General features: G+C 52.5%; 1 protein-coding gene across 1 annotated transcript in view; it reads left to right on the plus strand.

Moving 5' to 3' along the window:
- The window catches only part of LOC311226161 (coiled-coil domain-containing protein 125-like), a gene marked incomplete at both ends in the record, with an annotated part of 84530 nt that overhangs the window by 351 nt on the left and 67214 nt on the right, over positions 1 to 16965 (plus strand). The window lies entirely within an intron of this gene.

The following is a 16965-nucleotide window of genomic DNA, read 5'->3' on the forward strand; positions in this document are numbered from 1 at the left end:
TGTCTCCTCTCCTCTGTCTCCTCTCCTCTGTCTCCTCTACTCTGTCTCCTCTCCTCTGTCTCCTCTACTCTGTTCTCCTCTACTCTGTCTCCTCTCCTCTGTCTCCTCTACTCTGTCTCCTCTACTCTGTCTCCTCTCCTGTCTCCTCTCCTCTGTCTCCTCTACTCTGTCTCCTCTCCTCTGTCTCCTCTACTCTGTCTCCTCTCCTCTGTCTCCTCTACTCTGTCTCCTCTCCTCTGTCTCCTCTACTCTGTCTCCTCTCCTCTGTCTCCTCTCCTCTGTCTCCTCTCCTCTGTCTCCTCTACTCTGTCTCCTCTCCTCTGTCTCCTCTACTCTGTCTCCTCTACTCTGCTCCTCTGTCTCCTCTCCTCTGTCTCCTCTCCTCTGTCTCCTCTACTCTGTCTCTCTCCTCTGTCTCCTCTCCTCTGTCTCCTCTACTCTGTCTCTCCTCTGTCTCCTCTACTCTGTCTCCGCTCCTCTGTCTCCTCTCTTCTCTGTCTCCTCTACTCGTGTCTCCTCTCCTCTGTCTCCTCTCCTCTGTCTCCTCTACTTGTCTCCTCTACTCTGTCTCCTCTGTCTCCTCTACTCTGTCTCCTCTACTCTGTCTCCTCTCTCTGTCTCCTCTACTCTGTCTCCACTACTCTGTCTCCTCTACTCTGTCTCCTCTCCTCTGTCTCCTCTCCTCTGTCTCCTCTACTCTGTCTCCTCTCCTCTGTCTCCTCTACTCTGTCTCCTCTCCTCTGTCTCCTCTACTCTGTATCCTCTACTCTGTCTCCTCTACTCTGTCTCCTCTCCTCTGTCTCCTCTCCTCTGTCTCCTCTACTCTGTCTCCTCTACTCTGTCTCCTCTACTCTGTCTCCACTACTCTGTCTCCTCTACTCTGTCTCCTCTCCTCTGTCTCCTCTCCTCTGTCTCCTCTACTCTGTCTCCTCTACTCTGTCTCCTCTCCTCTGTCTCCTCTCCTCTGTCTCCTCTACTCTGTCTCCTCTCCTCTGTCTCCTCTCCTCTGTCTCCTCTCCTCTGTCTCCTCTCTCTGTCTCCTCTCCTCTGTCTCCTCTACTCTGTCTCCTCTCCTCTGTCTCCTCTACTCTGTCTCCTCTCCTCTGTCTCCTCTACTCTGTCTCCTCTGTCTCCTCTACTCTGTCTCCTCTACTCTGTCTCCTCTCCTCTGTCTCCTCTACTCTGTCTCCTCTGTCTCCTCTACTCTGTCTCCTCTACTCTGTCTCCTCTCCTCTATCTCCTCTACTCTGTCTCCTCTACTCTGTCTCCTCTCCTCTGTCTCCTCTCCTCTGTCTCCTCTGTCTCCTCTACTCTGTCTCCTCTCCTCTGTCTCCTCTCCTCTGTCTCCTCTCCTCTGTCTCCTCTCCTCTGTCTCCTCTACTCTGTCTCCTCTCCTCTGTCTCCTCTCCTCTGTCTCCTCTACTCTGTCTCCTCTACTCTGTCTCCTCTCCTCTATCTCCTCTACTCTGTCTCCTCTACTCTGTCTCCTCTCCTCTGTCTCCTCTGTCTCCTCTACTCTGTCTCCTCTACTCTGTCTCCTCTCCTCTGTCTCCTCTCCTCTGTCTTTTCTACTCTGTCTCCTCTACTCTGTCTCCTCTCCTCTGTGTCCTCTACTCTGTCTCCTCTACTCTGTCTCCTCTCCTCTATCTCCTCTACTCTGTCTCCTCTACTCTGTCTCCTCTCCTCTGTCTCCTCTCCTCTGTCTCCTCTACTCTGTCTCCTCTCCTCTGTCTCCTCTCCTCTGTCTCCTCTCCTCTGTCTCCTCTCCTCTGTCTCCTCTACTCTGTCTCCTCTCCTCTGTCTCCTCTCCTCTGTCTCCTCTACTCTGTCTCCTCTACTCTGTCTCCTCTCCTCTATCTCCTCTACTCTGTCTCCTCTACTCTGTCTCCTCTCCTCTATCTCCTCTACTCTGTCTCCTCTACTCTGTCTCCTCTCTCTGTCTCCTCTACTCTGTCTCCTCTCCTCTGTCTCCTCTCCTCTGTCTCCTCTACTCTGTCTCCTCTACTCTCTCTCCTCTACTCTGTCTCCTCTACTCTGTCTCCTCTACTCTGTCTCCTCTCCTCTGTCTCCTCTCCTCTGTCTCCTCTACTCTATCTCCTCTACTCTATCTCCTCTACTCTGTCTCCTCTCCTCTGTCTCCTCTACTCTGTCTCCTCTACTCTGTCTCCACTACTCTGTCTCCTCTCCTCTGTCTCCTCTCCTCTGTCTCCTCTGTCTCCTCTACTCTGTATCCTCTCCTCTGTCTCCTCTCCTCTGTCTCCTCTCCTCTGTCTCCTCTCCTCTGTCTCCTCTACTCTGTCTCCTCTACTCTGTCTCCTCTACTCTGTCTCCACTACTCTGTCTCCTCTACTCTGTCTCCTCTCCTCTGTCTCCTCTACTCTGTCTCCTCTCCTCTGTCTCCTCTACTCTATCTCCTCTACTCTGTCTCCTCTCCTCTGTCTCCTCTACTCTGTCTCCTCTCCTCTGTCTCCTCCCTCTGTCTCCTCTCCTCTGTCTCCTCTACTCTGTCTCCTCTACTCTGTCTCCACTACTCTGTCTCCTCTACTCTGTCTCCTCTCCTCTGTCTCCTCTCCTCTGTCTCCTCTCCTCTGTCTCCTCTCCTCTGTCTCCTCTACTCTGTCTCTTCTACTCTGTCTCCTCTCCTCTGTCTCCTCTCCTCTGTCTCCTCTCCTCTGTCTCCTCTACTCTGTCTCCTCTCCTCTGTCTCCTCTACTCTGTCCTCCTCTACTCTGTCTCCTCTACTCTGTCTCCTCTACTCTGTCTCCTCTACTCTGTCTCCTCTGTCTCCTCTACTCTGTCTCCTCTACTCTGTCTCCACTACTCTGTCTCCACTACTCTATCTCCTCTACTCTGTCTCCTCTCCTCTGTCTCCTCTCTCTGTCTCCTCTCCTCTGTCTCCTCTACTCTGTCTCCTCTCCTCTGTCTCCTCTGTCTCCTCTCCTCTGTCCTCCTCTCCTCTGTCTCCTCTACTCTGTCTCCTCTACTCTGTCTCCTCTCCTCTGTCTCCTCTACTCTGTCTCCTCTACTCTGTCTCCTCTACTCTGTCTCCTCTCCTCTGTCTCCTCTACTCTGTCTCCTCTCCTCTGTCTCCTCTACTCTGTCTCCTCTACTCTGTCCCCTCTACTCTCTCTCCTCTACTCTGTCTCCTCTACTCTGTCTCCTCTACTCTGTCTCCTCTCCTCTGTCTCCTCTACTCTATCTCCTCTACTCTGTCTCCTCTGTCTCCTCTCCTCTCCTCTGTCTCCTCTACTCTGTCTCCTCTCCTCTGTCTCTCTCCTCTGTCTCCTCTCCTCTGTCTCCTCTACTCTGTCTCCTCTCCTCTGTCTCCTCTACTCTATCTCCTCTACTCTGTCTCCTCTCCTCTGTCTCCTCTACTCTGTCTCCTCTACTCTGTCTCCACTACTCTGTCTCCTCTCCTCTGTCTCCTCTCCTCTGTCTCCTCTGTCTCCTCTACTCTGTCTCCTCTCCTCTGTCTCCTCTCCTCTGTCTCCCTCTACTCTGTCTCCTCTCCTCTGTCTCCTCTACTCTGTCTCCTCTACTCTGTCTCCACTAATCTGTCTCCTCTACTCTGTCTCCTCTCCTCTGTCTCCTCTCCTCTGTCTCCTCTCCCTCTGTCTCCTCTACTCTGTCTCCTCTACTCTGTCTCCACTACTCTGTCTCCTCTACTCTGTCTCCTCTCCTCTGTCTCCTCTCCTCTGTCTCCTCTCCTCTGTCTCCTCTCCTCTGTCTCCTCTACTCTGTCTCCTCTACTCTGTCTCCTCTCCTCTGTCCTCCTCTACTCTGTCTCCTCTACTCTGTCTCCTCTCTCTCTGTCTCCTCTACTCTGTCTCCTCTACTCTGTCTCCTCTCCTCTGTCTCCTCTCCTCTGTCTCCTCTACTCTGTCTCCTCTACTCTGTCTCCTCTCCTCTGTCTCCTCTACTCTGTCTCCTCTCCTCTGTCTCCTCTACTCTGTCTCATCTCCTCTGTCTCCTCTCCTCTGTCTCCTCTACTCTGTCTCCTCTCCTCTGTCTCCACTACTCTGTCTCCTCTACTCTGTCTCCTCTACTCTGTCTCCTCTGTCTCCTCTGTCTCCTCTACTCTGTCTCCTCTACTCTGTCTCCTCTACTCTGTCTCCACTACTCTGTCTCCTCTACTCTGTCTCCTCTCCTCTGTCTCCTCTCCTCTGTCTCCTCTACTCTGTCTCCTCTACTCTGTCTCCTCTACTCTGTCTCCTCTCCTCTGTCTCCTCTACTCTGTCTCCTCTCCTCTACTCTGTCTCCTCTCCTCTGTCTTCTCTACTCTGTCTCCTCTACTCTGTCTCCACTACTCTGTCTCCTCTACTCTGTCTCCTCTACTCTGTCTCCTCTACTCTGTCTCCACTACTCTGTCTCCTCTACTCTGTCTCCTCTCCTCTACTCTCTCTCCTCTACTCTGTCTCCTCTACTCTGTCTCCTCTACTCTGTCTCCTCTCCTCTGTCTCCTCTCTCTGTCTCCTCTACTCTATCTCCTCTACTCTGTCTCCTCTCCTCTGTCTCCTCTACTCTGTCTCCTCTACTCTGTCTCCACTACTCTGTCTCCTCTACTCTGTCTCCTCTACTCTTCTCCTCTACTCGTCTCCACTACTCTGTCTCCTCTACTCTGTCTCCTCTCCTCTGTCTCCTCTCCTCTGTCTCCTCTCCTCTGTCTCCTCTACTCTGTCTCCTCTACTCTGTCTCCTCTACTCTGTCTCCTCTCCTCTGTCTCCTCTACTCTGTCTCCTCTACTCTGTCTCCTCTACTCTGTCTCCTCTACTCTGTCTCCTCTCCTCTGTCTCCTCTACTCTGTCTCCTCTCCTCTGTCTCCTCTACTCTGTCTCATCTCCTCTGTCTCCTCTCCTCTGTCTCCTCTACTCTGTCTCCTCTCCTCTGTCTCCACTACTCTGTCTCCTCTACTCTGTCTCCTCTACTCTGTCTCCTCTGTCTCCTCTGTCTCCTCTGTCTCCTCTACTCTGTCTCCTCTACTCTGTCTCCTCTCCTCTGTCTCCTCTACTCTGTCTCCTCTCCTCTGTCTCCTCTACTCTGTCTCATCTCCTCTGTCTCCTCTCCTCTGTCTCCTCTCCTCTGTCTCCTCTCCTCTGTCTCACTACTCTGTCTCCTCTACTCTGTCTCCTCTACTCTGTCTCCTCTGTCTCCTCTGTCTCCTCTACTCTGTCTCCTCTACTCTGTCTCCTCTCCTCTGTCTCCTCTACTCTGTCTCCTCTACTCTGTCTCCTCTCCTCTGTCTCCTCTACTCTGTCTCCTCTACTCTGTCTCCTCTGTTTCCTCTGTCTCCTCTACTCTGTCTCCTCTACTCTGTCTCCTCTCCTCTGTCTCCTCTGTCTCCTCTACTCTGTCTCCTCTGTCTCCTCTACTCTGTCTCCTCTACTCTGTCTCCTCTGTCTCCTCTACTCTGTCTCCTCTCCTCTGTCTCCACTACTCTGTCTCCTCTACTCTGTCTCCTCTACTCTGTCTCCTCTACTCTGTCTCCTCTCCTCTACTCTGTCTCCTCTGTCTCCTCTACTCTGTCTCCTCTCCTCTGTCTCCACTACTCTGTCTCCTCTACTCTGTCTCCTCTACTCTGTCTCCTCTCCTCTACTCTGTCTCCTCTGTCTCCTCTACTCTGTCTCCTCTCCACTACTCTGTCTCCTCTGTCTCCACTACTCTGTCTCCTCTACTCTGTCTCCTCTGTCTCCTCTACTCTGTCTCCTCTACTCTGTCTCCTCTCCTCTGTCTCCTCTCCTCTGTCTCCTCTACTCTGTCTCCTCTACTCTGTCTCCTCTACTCTGTCTCCTCTACTCTGTCTCCTCTCCTCTGTCTCCTCTACTCTGTCTCCTCTACTCTGTCTCCTCTCCTCTGTCTCCTCTGTCTCCTCTACTCTGTCTCCTCTCCTCTGTCTCCTCTCCTCTGTCTCCTCTCCTCTGTCTCCTCTACTCTGTCTCCTCTACTCTGTCTCCTCTACTCTGTCTCCTCTACTCTGTCTCCTCTCCTCTGTCTCCTCTACTCTGTCTCCTCTACTCTGTCTCCTCTACTCTGTCTCCTCTCCTCTCCTCTGTCTCCTCTGTCTCCTCTACTCTGTCTCCTCTCCTCTGTCTCCTCTACTCTGTCTCCTCTACTCTGTCTCCTCTACTCTGTCTCCTCTCCTCTGTCTCCTTCTACTCTGTCTCCTCTACTCTGTCTCCTCTCCTCTGTCTCCTCTCCTCTGTCTTCTCTACTCTGTCTCCTCTACTCTGTCTCCTCTACTCTGTCTCCTCTACTCTGTCTCCTCTCCTCTGTCTCCTCTACTCTGTCTCCTCTCCTCTGTCTCCTCTACTCTGTCTCCTCTACTCTGTCTCATCTCCTCTGTCTCCACTACTCTGTCTCCACTACTCTGTCTCCTCTCCTCTGTCTCCTCTACTCTGTCTCATCTCCTCTGTCTCCACTACTCTGTCTCCTCTACTCTGTCTCCTCTCCTCTGTCTCCTCTACTCTGTCTCCTCTACTCTGTCTCCTCTACTCTGTCTCCTCTACTCTGTCTCCTCTCCTCTACTCTGTCTCCACTACTCTGTCTCCTCTACTCTGTCTCCTCTACTCTGTCTTCTCTACTCTGTCTCCTCTCCTCTGTCTCCTCTACTCTGTCTCCTCTCCTCTGTCTCCACTACTCTGTCTCCTCTACTCTGTCTCCTCTCCTCTGTCTCCTCTCCTCTGTCTCCTCTACTCTGTCTCCTCTACTCTGTCTCCTCTACTCTGTCTCCTCTACTCTGTCTCCTCTACTCTGTCTCCTCTCCTCTGTCTCCTCTACTCTGTCTCCTCTACTCTGTCTCCTCTACTCTGTCTCCTCTACTCTGTCTCCTCTACTCTGTCTCCTCTCCTCTGTCTCCTCTACTCTGTCTCCTCTCCTCTGTCTCCTCTCCTCTGTCTTCTCTACTCTGTCGCCTCTACTCTGTCTCCTCTACTCTGTCTCCTCTACTCTGTCTCCTCTACTCTGTCTCCTCTACTCTGTCTCCTCTCCTCTGTCTCCTCTACTCTGTCTCCTCTACTCTGTCTCCTCTACTATGTCTCCTCTACTCTGTCTCCTCTACTCTCTCTCCTCTACTCTGTCTACTCTACTCTGTCTCCTCTACTCTGTCTCATCTACTCTGTCTCCTCTACTCTGTCTCCTCTCCTCTGTCTCCTCTACTCTCTCTCCTCTACTCTGTCTACTCTACTCTGTCTCCTCTACTCTGTCTCCTCTACTCTGTCTCCTCTCCTCTGTCTCCTCTACTCTGTCTCCTCTACTCTGTCTCCTCTCCTCTGTCTCCTCTACTCTGTCTCCTCTACTCTGTCTCCTCTACTCTCTCTCCTCTCCTCTACTCTGTCTCCTCTGTCTCCTCTCCTCTGTCTCCTCTACTCTGTCTCCTCTACTCTGTCTCCACTACCCTGTCTCCTCTACGCTGTCTCCTCTACTCTGTCTCCTCTGTCTCCTCTACTCTGTCTCCTCTCCTCTGTCTCCTCTACTCTGTCTCCTCTACTCTGTCTCCTCTCCTCTGTCTCCTCTCCTCTGTCTCCTCTACTCTGTCTCCTCTCCTCTGTCTCCTCTACTCTGTCTCCTCTACTCTGTCTCCTCTCCTCTGTCTCCTCTACTCTGTCTCCTCTACTCTGTCTCCTCTCCTGTCTCCTCTCCTCTGTCTCCTCTACTCTGTCTCCTCTCCTCTGTCTCCTCTACTCTGTCTCCTCTCCTCTGTCTCCTCTACTCTGTCTCCTCTCCTCTGTCTCCTCTACTCTGTCTCCTCTCCTCTGTCTCCTCTCCTCTGTCTCCTCTCCTCTGTCTCCTCTCCTCTGTCTCCTCTACTCTGTCTCCTCTCCTCTGTCTCCTCTACTCTGTCTCCTCTACTCTGTCTCCTCTGTCTCCTCTCCTCTGTCTCCTCTCCTCTGTCTCCTCTACTCTGTCTCCTCTCCTCTGTCTCCTCTCCTCTGTCTCCTCTACTCTGTCTCCTCTGTCTCCTCTACTCTGTCTACTCTACTCTGTCTCCTCTGTCTCCTCTACTCTGTCTCCTCTACTCTGTCTCCTCTCCTCTGTCTCCTCTCCTCTGTCTCCTCTACTGTCTCCTCTACTCTGTCTCCTCTGTCTCCTCTACTCTGTCTCCTCTACTCTGTCTCCTCTCCTCTGTCTCCTCTACTCTGTCTCCACTACTCTGTCTCCTCTACTCTGTCTCCTCTCCTCTGTCTCCTATCCTCTGTCTCCTCTACTCTGTCTCCTCTCCTCTGTCTCCTCTACTCTGTCTCCTCTCCTCTGTCTCCTCTACTCTGTATCCTCTACTCTGTCTCCTCTACTCTGTCTCCTCTCCTCTGTCTCCTCTCCTCTGTCTCCTCTACTCTGTCTCCTCTACTCTGTCTCCTCTACTCTGTCTCCACTACTCTGTCTCCTCTACTCTGTCTCCTCTCCTCTGTCTCCTCTCCTCTGTCTCCTCTACTCTGTCTCCTCTACTCTGTCTCCTCTCCTCTGTCTCCTCTACTCTGTCTCCTCTCCTCTGTCTCCTCTCCTCTGTCTCCTCTCCTCTGTCTCCTCTCCTCTGTCTCCTCTCCTCTGTCTCCTCTACTCTGTCTCCTCTCCTCTGTCTCCTCTACTCTGTCTCCTCTCCTCTGTCTCCTCTACTCTGTCTCCTCTGTCTCCTCTACTCTGTCTCCTCTACTCTGTCTCCTCTCCTCTGTCTCCTCTACTCTGTCTCCTCTGTCTCCTCTACTCTGTCTCCTCTACTCTGTCTCCTCTCCTCTATCTCCTCTACTCTGTCTCCTCTACTCTGTCTCCTCTCCTCTGTCTCCTCTGTCTCCTCTACTCTGTCTCCTCTCCTCTGTCTCCTCTCCTCTGTCTCCTCTCCTCTGTCTCCTCTCCTCTGTCTCCTCTACTCTGTCTCCTCTCCTCTGTCTCCTCTCCTCTGTCTCCTCTACTCTGTCTCCTCTACTCTGTCTCCTCTCCTCTATCTCCTCTACTCTGTCTCCTCTACTCTGTCTCCTCTCCTCTGTCTCCTCTGTCTCCTCTACTCTGTCTCCACTACTCTGTCTCCTCTACTCTGTCTCCTCTCCTCTGTCTCCTCTCCTCTGTCTCCTCTACTCTGTCTCCTCTACTCTGTCTCCTCTACTCTGTCTCCTCTACTCTGTCTCCTCTACTCTGTCTCCTCTCCTCTGTCTCCTCTACTCTGTCTCCTCTACTCTGTCTCCTCTACTCTGTCTCCTCTACTCTGTCTCCTCTACTCTGTCTCCTCTACTCTGTCTCCTCTCCTCTGTCTCCTCTACTCTGTCTCCTCTCCTCTGTCTCCTCTCCTCTGTCTTCTCTACTCTGTCGCCTCTACTCTGTCTCCTCTACTCTGTCTCCTCTACTCTGTCTCCTCTACTCTGTCTCCTCTACTCTGTCTCCTCTCCTCTGTCTCCTCTACTCTGTCTCCTCTACTCTGTCTCCTCTACTATGTCTCCTCTACTCTGTCTCCTCTACTCTCTCTCCTCTACTCTGTCTACTCTACTCTGTCTCCTCTACTCTGTCTCATCTACTCTGTCTCCTCTACTCTGTCTCCTCTCCTCTGTCTCCTCTACTCTCTCTCCTCTACTCTGTCTACTCTACTCTGTCTCCTCTACTCTGTCTCCTCTACTCTGTCTCCTCTCCTCTGTCTCCTCTACTCTGTCTCCTCTACTCTGTCTCCTCTCCTCTGTCTCCTCTACTCTGTCTCCTCTACTCTGTCTCCTCTACTCTCTCTCCTCTCCTCTACTCTGTCTCCTCTGTCTCCTCTCCTCTGTCTCCTCTACTCTGTCTCCTCTACTCTGTCTCCACTACCCTGTCTCCTCTACGCTGTCTCCTCTACTCTGTCTCCTCTGTCTCCTCTACTCTGTCTCCTCTCCTCTGTCTCCTCTACTCTGTCTCCTCTACTCTGTCTCCTCTCCTCTGTCTCCTCTCCTCTGTCTCCTCTACTCTGTCTCCTCTCCTCTGTCTCCTCTACTCTGTCTCCTCTACTCTGTCTCCTCTCCTCTGTCTCCTCTACTCTGTCTCCTCTACTCTGTCTCCTCTCCTGTCTCCTCTCCTCTGTCTCCTCTACTCTGTCTCCTCTCCTCTGTCTCCTCTACTCTGTCTCCTCTCCTCTGTCTCCTCTACTCTGTCTCCTCTCCTCTGTCTCCTCTACTCTGTCTCCTCTCCTCTGTCTCCTCTCCTCTGTCTCCTCTCCTCTGTCTCCTCTCCTCTGTCTCCTCTACTCTGTCTCCTCTCCTCTGTCTCCTCTACTCTGTCTCCTCTACTCTGTCTCCTCTGTCTCCTCTCCTCTGTCTCCTCTCCTCTGTCTCCTCTACTCTGTCTCCTCTCCTCTGTCTCCTCTCCTCTGTCTCCTCTACTCTGTCTCCTCTGTCTCCTCTACTCTGTCTACTCTACTCTGTCTCCTCTGTCTCCTCTACTCTGTCTCCTCTACTCTGTCTCCTCTCCTCTGTCTCCTCTCCTCTGTCTCCTCTACTGTCTCCTCTACTCTGTCTCCTCTGTCTCCTCTCCTCTGTCTCCTCTACTCTGTCTCCACTACTCTGTCTCCTCTACTCTGTCTCCTCTCCTCTGTCTCCTATCCTCTGTCTCCTCTACTCTGTCTCCTCTCCTCTGTCTCCTCTACTCTGTCTCCTCTCCTCTGTCTCCTCTACTCTGTATCCTCTACTCTGTCTCCTCTACTCTGTCTCCTCTCCTCTGTCTCCTCTCCTCTGTCTCCTCTACTCTGTCTCCTCTACTCTGTCTCCTCTACTCTGTCTCCACTACTCTGTCTCCTCTACTCTGTCTCCTCTCCTCTGTCTCCTCTCCTCTGTCTCCTCTACTCTGTCTCCTCTACTCTGTCTCCTCTCCTCTGTCTCCTCTCCTCTGTCTCCTCTACTCTGTCTCCTCTCCTCTGTCTCCTCTCCTCTGTCTCCTCTCCTCTGTCTCCTCTCCTCTGTCTCCTCTCCTCTGTCTCCTCTCCTCTGTCTCCTCTGTCTCCTCTACTCTGTCTCCACTACTCTGTCTCCTCTACTCTCTCTCCTCTCCTCTACTCTGTCTCCTCTGTCTCCTCTCCTCTGTCTCCTCTACTCTGTCTCCTCTACTCTGTCTCCACTACCCTGTCTCCTCTACGCTGTCTCCTCTACTCTGTCTCCTCTGTCTCCTCTACTCTGTCTCCTCTCCTCTGTCTCCTCTACTCTGTCTCCTCTACTCTGTCTCCTCTCCTCTGTCTCCTCTCCTCTGTCTCCTCTACTCTGTCTCCTCTCCTCTGTCTCCTCTACTCTGTCTCCTCTACTCTGTCTCCTCTCCTCTGTCTCCTCTACTCTGTCTCCTCTACTCTGTCTCCTCTCCTGTCTCCTCTCCTCTGTCTCCTCTACTCTGTCTCCTCTCCTCTGTCTCCTCTACTCTGTCTCCTCTCCTCTGTCTCCTCTACTCTGTCTCCTCTCCTCTGTCTCCTCTACTCTGTCTCCTCTCCTCTGTCTCCTCTCCTCTGTCTCCTCTCCTCTGTCTCCTCTACTCTGTCTCCTCTCCTCTGTCTCCTCTACTCTGTCTCCTCTACTCTGTCTCCTCTGTCTCCTCTCCTCTGTCTCCTCTCCTCTGTCTCCTCTACTCTGTCTCCTCTCCTCTGTCTCCTCTCCTCTGTCTCCTCTACTCTGTCTCCTCTGTCTCCTCTACTCTGTCTCCTCTGTCTCCTCTACTCTGTCTCCTCTACTCTGTCTCCTCTCCTCTGTCTCCTCTCCTCTGTCTCCTCTACTGTCTCCTCTACTCTGTCTCCTCTGTCTCCTCTACTCTGTCTCCTCTACTCTGTCTCCTCTCCTCTGTCTCCTCTACTCTGTCTCCACTACTCTGTCTCCTCTACTCTGTCTCCTCTCCTCTGTCTCCTCTCCTCTGTCTCCTCTACTCTGTCTCCTCTCCTCTGTCTCCTCTACTCTGTCTCCTCTCCTCTGTCTCCTCTACTCTGTATCCTCTACTCTGTCTCCTCTACTCTGTCTCCTCTCCTCTGTCTCCTCTCCTCTGTCTCCTCTACTCTGTCTCCTCTACTCTGTCTCCTCTACTCTGTCTCCACTACTCTGTCTCCTCTACTCTGTCTCCTCTCCTCTGTCTCCTCTCCTCTGTCTCCTCTACTCTGTCTCCTCTACTCTGTCTCCTCTCCTCTGTCTCCTCTCCTCTGTCTCCTCTACTCTGTCTCCTCTCCTCTGTCTCCTCTCCTCTGTCTCCTCTCCTCTGTCTCCTCTCCTCTGTCTCCTCTCCTCTGTCTCCTCTACTCTGTCTCCTCTCCTCTGTCTCCTCTACTCTGTCTCCTCTCCTCTGTCTCCTCTACTCTGTCTCCTCTGTCTCCTCTACTCTGTCTCCTCTACTCTGTCTCCTCTCCTCTGTCTCCTCTACTCTGTCTCCTCTGTCTCCTCTACTCTGTCTCCTCTACTCTGTCTCCTCTCCTCTATCTCCTCTACTCTGTCTCCTCTACTCTGTCTCCTCTCCTCTGTCTCCTCTCCTCTGTCTCCTCTGTCTCCTCTACTCTGTCTCCTCTCCTCTGTCTCCTCTCCTCTGTCTCCTCTCCTCTGTCTCCTCTCCTCTGTCTCCTCTACTCTGTCTCCTCTCCTCTGTCTCCTCTCCTCTGTCTCCTCTACTCTGTCTCCTCTACTCTGTCTCCTCTCCTCTATCTCCTCTACTCTGTCTCCTCTACTCTGTCTCCTCTCCTCTGTCTCCTCTGTCTCCTCTACTCTGTCTCCTCTACTCTGTCTCCTCTCCTCTGTCTCCTCTCCTCTGTCTTTTCTACTCTGTCTCCTCTACTCTGTCTCCTCTCCTCTGTCTCCTCTACTCTGTCTCCTCTACTCTGTCTCCTCTCCTCTATCTCCTCTACTCTGTCTCCTCTACTCTGTCTCCTCTCCTCTGTCTCCTCTCCTCTGTCTCCTCTACTCTGTCTCCTCTCCTCTGTCTCCTCTCCTCTGTCTCCTCTCCTCTGTCTCCTCTCCTCTGTCTCCTCTACTCTGTCTCCTCTCCTCTGTCTCCTCTCCTCTGTCTCCTCTACTCTGTCTCCTCTACTCTGTCTCCTCTCCTCTATCTCCTCTACTCTGTCTCCTCTACTCTGTCTCCTCTCCTCTATCTCCTCTACTCTGTCTCCTCTACTCTGTCTCCTCTCCTCTGTCTCCTCTACTCTGTCTCCTCTCCTCTGTCTCCTCTCCTCTGTCTCCTCTACTCTGTCTCCTCTACTCTCTCTCCTCTACTCTGTCTCCTCTACTCTGTCTCCTCTACTCTGTCTCCTCTCCTCTGTCTCCTCTCCTCTGTCTCCTCTACTCTATCTCCTCTACTCTATCTCCTCTACTCTGTCTCCTCTCCTCTGTCTCCTCTACTCTGTCTCCTCTACTCTGTCTCCACTACTCTGTCTCCTCTCCTCTGTCTCCTCTCCTCTGTCTCCTCTGTCTCCTCTACTCTGTATCCTCTCCTCTGTCTCCTCTCCTCTGTCTCCTCTCCTCTGTCTCCTCTCCTCTGTCTCCTCTACTCTGTCTCCTCTACTCTGTCTCCTCTACTCTGTCTCCACTACTCTGTCTCCTCTACTCTGTCTCCTCTCCTCTGTCTCCTCTACTCTGTCTCCTCTCCTCTGTCTCCTCTACTCTATCTCCTCTACTCTGTCTCCTCTCCTCTGTCTCCTCTACTCTGTCTCCTCTCCTCTGTCTCCTCTCCTCTGTCTCCTCTCCTCTGTCTCCTCTACTCTGTCTCCTCTACTCTGTCTCCACTACTCTGTCTCCTCTACTCTGTCTCCTCTCCTCTGTCTCCTCTCCTCTGTCTCCTCTCCTCTGTCTCCTCTCCTCTGTCTCCTCTACTCTGTCTCCTCTACTCTGTCTCCTCTCCTCTGTCTCCTCTCCTCTGTCTCCTCTCCTCTGTCTCCTCTACTCTGTCTCCTCTCCTCTGTCTCCTCTACTCTGTCTCCTCTACTCTGTCTCCTCTACTCTGTCTCCTCTACTCTGTCTCCTCTACTCTGTCTCCTCTGTCTCCTCTACTCTGTCTCCTCTACTCTGTCTCCACTACTCTGTCTCCACTACTCTATCTCCTCTACTCTGTCTCCTCTCCTCTGTCTCCTCTACTCTGTCTCCTCTCCTCTGTCTCCTCTACTCTGTCTCCTCTCCTCTGTCTCCTCTGTCTCCTCTCCTCTGTCTCCTCTCCTCTGTCTCCTCTACTCTGTCTCCTCTACTCTGTCTCCTCTCCTCTGTCTCCTCTACTCTGTCTCCTCTACTCTGTCTCCTCTACTCTGTCTCCTCTCCTCTGTCTCCTCTACTCTGTCTCCTCTCCTCTGTCTCCTCTACTCTGTCTCCTCTACTCTGTCCCCTCTACTCTCTCTCCTCTACTCTGTCTCCTCTACTCTGTCTCCTCTACTCTGTCTCCTCTCCTCTGTCTCCTCTACTCTATCTCCTCTACTCTGTCTCCTCTGTCTCCTCTCCTCTCCTCTGTCTCCTCTACTCTGTCTCCTCTCCTCTGTCTCCTCTCCTCTGTCTCCTCTCCTCTGTCTCCTCTACTCTGTCTCCTCTCCTCTGTCTCCTCTACTCTATCTCCTCTACTCTGTCTCCTCTCCTCTGTCTCCTCTACTCTGTCTCCTCTACTCTGTCTCCACTACTCTGTCTCCTCTCCTCTGTCTCCTCTCCTCTGTCTCCTCTGTCTCCTCTACTCTGTCTCCTCTCCTCTGTCTCCTCTCCTCTGTCTCCTCTACTCTGTCTCCTCTCCTCTGTCTCCTCTACTCTGTCTCCTCTACTCTGTCTCCACTAATCTGTCTCCTCTACTCTGTCTCCTCTCCTCTGTCTCCTCTCCTCTGTCTCCTCTCCTCTGTCTCCTCTACTCTGTCTCCTCTACTCTGTCTCCACTACTCTGTCTCCTCTACTCTGTCTCCTCTCCTCTGTCTCCTCTCCTCTGTCTCCTCTCCTCTGTCTCCTCTCCTCTGTCTCCTCTACTCTGTCTCCTCTACTCTGTCTCCTCTCCTCTGTCTCCTCTACTCTGTCTCCTCTACTCTGTCTCCTCTCCTCTGTCTCCTCTACTCTGTCTCCTCTACTCTGTCTCCTCTCCTCTGTCTCCTCTCCTCTGTCTCCTCTACTCTGTCTCCTCTACTCTGTCTCCTCTCCTCTGTCTCCTCTACTCTGTCTCCTCTCCTCTGTCTCCTCTACTCTGTCTCATCTCCTCTGTCTCCTCTCCTCTGTCTCCTCTACTCTGTCTCCTCTCCTCTGTCTCCACTACTCTGTCTCCTCTACTCTGTCTCCTCTACTCTGTCTCCTCTGTCTCCTCTGTCTCCTCTACTCTGTCTCCTCTACTCTGTCTCCTCTACTCTGTCTCCACTACTCTGTCTCCTCTACTCTGTCTCCTCTCCTCTGTCTCCTCTCCTCTGTCTCCTCTACTCTGTCTCCTCTACTCTGTCTCCTCTACTCTGTCTCCTCTCCTCTGTCTCCTCTACTCTGTCTCCTCTCCTCTACTCTGTCTCCTCTCCTCTGTCTTCTCTACTCTGTCTCCTCTACTCTGTCTCCACTACTCTGTCTCCTCTACTCTGTCTCCTCTACTCTGTCTCCTCTACTCTGTCTCCACTACTCTGTCTCCTCTACTCTGTCTCCTCTCCTCTACTCTCTCTCCTCTACTCTGTCTCCTCTACTCTGTCTCCTCTACTCTGTCTCCTCTCCTCTGTCTCCTCTCCTCTGTCTCCTCTACTCTATCTCCTCTACTCTGTCTCCTCTCCTCTGTCTCCTCTACTCTGTCTCCTCTACTCTGTCTCCACTACTCTGTCTCCTCTACTCTGTCTCCTCTACTCTGTCTCCTCTACTCTGTCTCCACTACTCTGTCTCCTCTACTCTGTCTCCTCTCCTCTGTCTCCTCTCCTCTGTCTCCTCTCCTCTGTCTCCTCTACTCTGTCTCCTCTACTCTGTCTCCTCTACTCTGTCTCCTCTCCTCTGTCTCCTCTACTCTGTCTCCTCTACTCTGTCTCCTCTACTCTGTCTCCTCTACTCTGTCTCCTCTACTCTGTCTCCTCTCCTCTGTCTCCTCTACTCTGTCTCCTCTCCTCTGTCTCCTCTACTCTGTCTCATCTCCTCTGTCTCCTCTCCTCTGTCTCCTCTACTCTGTCTCCTCTCCTCTGTCTCCACTACTCTGTCTCCTCTACTCTGTCTCCTCTACTCTGTCTCCTCTGTCTCCTCTGTCTCCTCTGTCTCCTCTACTCTGTCTCCTCTACTCTGTCTCCTCTCCTCTGTCTCCTCTACTCTGTCTCCTCTCCTCTGTCTCCTCTACTCTGTCTCATCTCCTCTGTCTCCTCTCCTCTGTCTCCTCTCCTCTGTCTCCTCTCCTCTGTCTCCACTACTCTGTCTCCTCTACTCTGTCTCCTCTACTCTGTCTCCTCTGTCTCCTCTGTCTCCTCTACTCTGTCTCCTCTACTCTGTCTCCTCTCCTCTGTCTCCTCTACTCTGTCTCCTCTACTCTGTCTCCTCTCCTCTGTCTCCTCTACTCTGTCTCCTCTCCTCTGTCTCCTCTACTCTGTCTCATCTCCTCTGTCTCCACTACTCTGTCTCCTCTACTCTGTCTCCTCTCCTCTGTCTCCTCTACTCTGTCTCCTCTACTCTGTCTCCTCTACTCTGTCTCCACTACTCTGTCTCCTCTACTCTGTCTCCTCTACTCTGTCTTCTCTACTCTGTCTCCTCTCCTCTGTCTCCTCTACTCTGTCTCCTCTCCTCTGTCTCCACTACTCTGTCTCCTCTACTCTGTCTCCTCTCCTCTGTCTCCTCTCCTCTGTCTCCTCTACTCTGTCTCCTCTACTCTGTCTCCTCTACTCTGTCTCCTCTACTCTGTCTCCTCTACTCTGTCTCCTCTACTCTGTCTCCTCTCCTCTGTCTCCTCTACTCTGTCTCCTCTACTCTGTCTCCTCTACTCTGTCTCCTCTACTCTGTCTCCTCTACTCTGTCTCCTCTCCTCTGTCTCCTCTACTCTGTCTCCTCTCCTCTGTCTCCTCTCCTCTGTCTTCTCTACTCTGTCGCCTCTACTCTGTCTCCTCTACTCTGTCTC

Source organism: Notolepis coatsorum (genome assembly GCF_963971535.1).
Source record: "Notolepis coatsorum genome assembly, chromosome: 3".
Classification (NCBI taxonomy): Eukaryota; Metazoa; Chordata; class Actinopteri; order Aulopiformes; family Paralepididae; genus Notolepis; species Notolepis coatsorum.